Source organism: Acinonyx jubatus, chromosome A2 (assembly GCF_027475565.1).
Source record: "Acinonyx jubatus isolate Ajub_Pintada_27869175 chromosome A2, VMU_Ajub_asm_v1.0, whole genome shotgun sequence".
Classification (NCBI taxonomy): domain Eukaryota; kingdom Metazoa; phylum Chordata; class Mammalia; order Carnivora; family Felidae; genus Acinonyx; species Acinonyx jubatus.
Window position 1 is genome coordinate 152,049,870 of NC_069383.1, and position 5,857 is coordinate 152,055,726.

The window sequence follows — 5,857 nt, forward strand, 5'->3', positions numbered from 1 at the left end:
TAAAAAAAAAACCAAAAAAACAAGGGGTGCCCGGGTGGTTCAGTTGGTTAAGTGTCCGACTATTGATTTCGGCTCAGGGCATGATCTCACGGTTCATGAGTTCGGGCCCCACATAGGGCTCAATACTGACAACGTGGGGCCTGCTTGGGATTCTTTCTCTCTCCCTCTCTATGCCTCTCCCCGTCTTGGCACTCTCTCTCGCTCTCGCTCTCTCTCTCAAAATAAGTAAATAAACTTAAAAAAAAAAAAAAAAACAACTAAACTCCTGAACATTCCTGTGTGGTCCAACCCTTAGGAATTCTCCAGCTCTGTGAAAAGAGGAAGGTAACTTCACCTCTCTGAGCCAGGCTGTCCTGTGTTAAATGTGGATGGTGGTACTCTTTCCCGCAGGCTCTTGGGAAGATTAAATAGATAATGCACGTAAAGCACTTAGCTCAGCGCCTGCTTCCTCGCAAGCATTCAATAACTGTTAGGAAAGAAAACCCTACCTCGAGATGTTAGTTTTCATGCCTTGCTTTTCTGCACTGCCTTATATGGAATCTTAGTCAATCCGGGGTACCCACATCGGGTAGAGGTGAATTCGGGCCATCGGAGCGGGAAGGCAAAGAGAAAAACCATCCAGGGCCCGTCTTTGACTTCCAAACCAGGCCCCCATGAAGGTTTTGAAAGGCAAAGCAAGAGCCAGGTTTGATTATAAAGCAAGAGGGGAGAACCCGAAGACAGCCAGAAATGCCAGACATGGGACTCACCCTTTACCCTTGAATAGGAAGAGGTTAGATGAAGAGCCGGACCCCTTATCCCCCCCATCCCGGGCTTAGTTAGGTGAAAGGGGGGGGACAAGGTGGGGTTGCCAAAGACCGAAGGAAGAAGCTGGAGCTGAGGGGCAGGAACTCCAGTCCCTCCCTGGTAACCACCCATGCTGAGGGGATGCCTGGTGTAGGTCTTCTGGTGACACCTTAGTGCCCTGCGACTTGGACAAGCTCCCACCGAACTCCCACACAGACCCCCTCGTTGCAGTCCAAAAGAACAGCCCCAACCTACCTGACAAAAAAAGGAGGGCTGGCCACCAGGGGGTGGATTGGCTGCAGGAGTCGTAGAGCAGGCTTTTCTTTTTGGTGGCCCAGCATCTGAGTCCCCATCCAAGTCTGGGGAGTCCCCATATGCCAAGGTAGACCCTCCCCCACCGACACCAGAAGCCTCTGAGCCAACAGTATGACTGATCAAACTACGGGCCTCAGTTCCCCCTCGGTCTCTGTGTCCTGCCCTTTGCAACACTACTTCATAGGTTGTCCTTCTTAAGCCGGAGGCTGTTTCCCCAGTGCTGATTTTGGACTTGGCCATGTCAGTTGCTTTGGCCAGACAACAATTTCCAAATCTGGACCTTAGAAGGCTCCCATGATTCCACTTGTCCTCTGGTACCACTGGAGAACCCATGTGGGCTAGCTGCTGGTCCGGGGATGTGAGACAGGGGGATCTGTGCCTCCTGGATATTCCACAGCCTCGTACCCAGAAGCAGAGCATGCCCAGCCAGCGGCAGCCTAGAACAAGCACCCTTCAGCCGAGTCATAGACAACATGAAAAATAAACATTCATTTCTGCATGCCATTGAGGCTTGGGGTTGTTTGTTACCCAGCAGTAGCAGCTAATACGCCGATGTACTCTTTTCCCAGGCAGCTAGGGCATACTGACACAGGACGTGGGCTAGGCCAACAGGACGTCTGCATTCTGGAACAAGTGGTACAAAGAAATACCATTGAGCATCTGGTTTTCAGGGGCAGCTACGGCTGAGTGCCAAGGGCAGATGGCAGTACCAGCTGAGGCATCTGGATTCTGTGCTGAAGGCAGAAGTGTCCTCACCAGCCAGTTCCCTGGCATGATTTCAGGTGATCACTCTGGCTGCCACCCCCCTTGACCTCTGCGTTTTCTGAGCCTGGTTTTGTGGCCCTCCTGACACTTCCGTGAACAACTGAACGGTCTTCCAATACACGCTTTTGCTATTTAAATTAGCCAGAGGCAGTTTCTGTTGCTGGCAAATAGAAACCCTGGCTTACATAAGATGGGGAACTCCCAGCATGTCACATTTATAATATAATTTTGAAACTGTTTGGGTTACAACTATCAGAATTACCTGAGCACTAGTATCTTAAGCGACACAAACATCGTGATTTCTCATAAAAAGGAGTCCGGAGGTCAGAAGTTCCAGGGTGGGACAGGTGGCCCTGTGATTTCAGGGCTTTGGGAGGTGGCATCTCTGCACCTCGCTTAACGTGCTCCTCATGGCCACAAGATGGCTGCAGAAGCTCCTGGCATCATGTCCTCACAGGAAGCAGTAAGGGAGGAAAGGGGGCAATAAGGCCTCTCCCTTGTCCAGAAACCCCCACCCCGGCCTCCCCTTAAAGCTGGCTGGCCAGATCTGGGAAATGTGCCCAGATCAAAAACAACCCCGGCAAAAGGCATTGCCAAGAGTGGCTCAGCCAAATCCTAAATTAACCCCCGAGGCTGGGCACGCTGTTGCTGGCACCAAATCAGGGCTCTGTTGGTGAGGCGGGAGAAATGGCTGCCAGAATGGCAATAAGCAGGGTCAGCGACAAGACATAAGCTGGGGCCTTGTAGGCAGGAGCACGGCTTCATGGCCCTCTTGCCCTTGGGACCCGCAGGCAGATGGTGCCCGGGGACACTGGAGTGGATGAGGCTCTGCTCCCACCTCCCCATCCCAGGACCTCTCATTTGTGCAGCGAACATTCGGGCTGCGCTTCCAAGGCCAGGTGCCCCTAATAAAACCCGTGCACTGAGGCTCCACCATGAGAAGCGAACTCTCCAGGGCCTGTGAGAACACAGGAGATGGAGCTACGTTCTCGGAGACAAAGCCAGGGGCGGGTTTCCAAGCTGGCCAGGTCCGGGGCAGATTCCCACCTCACAGAGCTCCCTGGAGGCCCCCTTGGCCTCGCTTGCTGCGAGGCCCCAGAAGTCACACTTGGCCTGCCTCTAGCGGGCCTGAATCCCACCATCCCGGGAGACAGCGTTTTCCCACAGCCCGAGCCCAGGTGTGGAGGGAGGCTCCTGCCGGCCGCATCCAGGGCCTTGGTGGGGAAATGGGACATCTGGAAGCAGACGGGCTTTCCCCAGGCTCCGTCCCTACATGCAGTGGCTGGCCATTCATGGCCCAAGCCATCCTGGATGAAAGGTGAAGGGAGGAGATGAGCTGACAGGACCCAGAACCCTTTAGGATACCATGCAGAGAGGCCCGGGCAGGTCCAAGGACAAGTGTGGGTGTATTTGTGTGAGCAAGTGCGTGTGCATGTCACTCAGCATACGAGCAAGGCTACGTGTGAATACCAGTGTGACCATGTCAACGTGCATGTCACAGTGCACAAGTGCAGGTGTGCATGTGAGCTTATATGCATGTGCGTGCATTTGTGCAAGCATGTGTGTGCAAATGCATGTTCCGCCTTTCTCTGAAGGACACAAACGTTCACCAAGTGAAGATTCAAGCCAGTTTCTGCTAAATTAAAAACAGCTTTTTCGTGTTTAAAGTTTACAATACGAAAAATAATTTTCCTTTCTTCCGGGGGGGGGAGGTGGTGAAGAGGGAGGGGCAGGGGGCCCCTGAGAACATTCCATGAACCAGCCCAGACGGTTATGCACAATCGACCCGGTTAGATACGGCGCGCCCCCCCCCAACCCCACCCCCTGCGCCGGCACCCCTGCCAGCTCATTGGGGACAAGATGTTCTGAGGTGTGAGCTGATCTGGGGGGACTTGCAGCTGGCAAAAGATTCTCACTGCCCCCCTGAAGGGGCCATGCCTCTAGCAGGGAAGGGTTCTCTTTGGGGGAGCTCAGGTTGGGGAGGGGGGTGAAAAGGGACTGGAATGTTCTGGTAAGTCCCCAAGGGCTGCCGCTTTTATTTCAATGCCCCTGGCAGCATGGTCTCCTTCCTGGTTCCCAACCAAGTTTTTATTTCAACACTGCCCCCCACCCACACATCCGGCTTTGCTCTGGGGCCCCGAAGGCTGCTGCACAGGAGCACCAGGCCTGTGGGTGCATTTTGAGGGTGATCCTGGAAGCCTCCCATCTCAGAAAGCTGTCCGTGAACAGCAGGCATTCTCCACCAACATACAGCCTGGTCCGTGGCGAGGCCAGGCATGAGAGCCGGGGTTGGGGGCGATTCACGGAGCTCTCAGGCCCATATGGAATGGTGATGATTTCATGCTTCCTTTAGGACTGCCCTGCGTCTCCCCCATCATGGCCTCCAGGGAGAGGGGCTCCCTGGCTCCCCAATCTCACACCCCAGGACTGAGCAGATGGAGACAACCTGCCAGGAGCTGGGGGCTGTCTGGTGGCCGGGGACGAAGCCAGCAGGCGCATGGAACAACCTGGAGAGAGTCTCACCGAAGGCCACCCAGCCCAGGGCGGATCTGTCTTCTCCTCCAGTCCCTAGGTGGAAGTTCTGGCCACACTTCCCACTGCCCCACGCCCCTGAGCCAAAGGCCAGCCCCTCTTCCAGCCCCTCTGCAATGCTGGAAAAGGGTGAGGAGGGGAGAGGAGCCCCTAACCACACAGAGGACGTGAGGAATCTGTGACCCATCAGGCCCCACAAGCTCAGCGCTGGGCCCTCTCCATCTCTTCACCATAACATTTTTATTAAATGAAGGAAAATATTAGGAGACGACATCTGCTAAGATATGAGGTTAATTCTTTACACGGTGAGTGGGTCACAGAGACACAACATCAATCGTCCGTTAGCAGCAGAAGAGACACTTTAAGTTGCCCCGAGGGTACAAATCCCATTTATAAGATAGCAATGCCGGTGTCTTAAAAGAAGCAAAACAGAACCAAAGGAGAAAAAAAAAAAAAAAAAAAAAAAAAAAACACACTAAAACAGCAAAACCAGACCAAACCAGCTTTAGAGGTTTGACACCAAATCAAATGTGGCCAGAGATGCCGCAAAGCCCTTGAAGGGAAGAGCCTGCACCACCCGCCTGACCTCCCTTGCTGAGGGCACAGGCCCTGTGGCCTGACAACCGGAACATGGGATGGGTGGGGCGGGGGTGGGGGGGTGGGGGGCTGGAAAAAAGGGAGAGAAATAAAAATCATCAGACTTGTGGAATGCAGACACACTGAGAGATTCTAAAGGTGTCCCCCTAGCGTGTCAGCCCACTCCTCACTGAGGACCCCTGAGACGCCCAGCACCAAATAGAAGGCTGGGAAACCATAAGGACCCTCTCTGAGAGCCGGCTGTGTTTTCTCCTTCTGAAAGTGGACGACAGAACACGTTGAGGGAGTTGGGACAGGAATGAAGATAAGTGCGAGACCCTCATCCAAGGCCATCCTCCCCACCCCGGCGGCTCAGGCTTATTGGGGGCAGGAACATGCCCACCCTTGAAGTCAACCCTGAGCAGGGCGCACCCCTGCCACCTTACCAGCTCCTGGAGTTCTGTGTGTTACAGAGTTTGGGGGGTGTTTATTTTTTAAAAACGCACAGTGCAAGAAACTTGGGAGGGGGCAGGGTGCAAACCATGGGTTTGGGGCTCGATGCTAATGAGCTTGCATCTGAGCATCTGAGACTGCCGAGCTGGGGGAGGAGAGAGAAGTGGGACGTAAGCCACACAACAACACCCCAAAGGAGACCCCGATTCCCTCCATGAGCGAGGATGTGGGGCGGGTGAGGAAACCCCCAGTGCCATGACATGTCAGCCTCAGGGCCGGCAGGCTCCCTCTGTCTGGTGGGCACGAAGCCAGGATCTGCTTCGGGAAGGAAGGAGGGACCCCAGGGGGAGGGGCCTTATCGACGCAGCAGGCCCCAGGATGTCAGGCCGCAGGCCGGGGGCGGGGGGGGGGGGGGGGGGGGGGGTGGGGG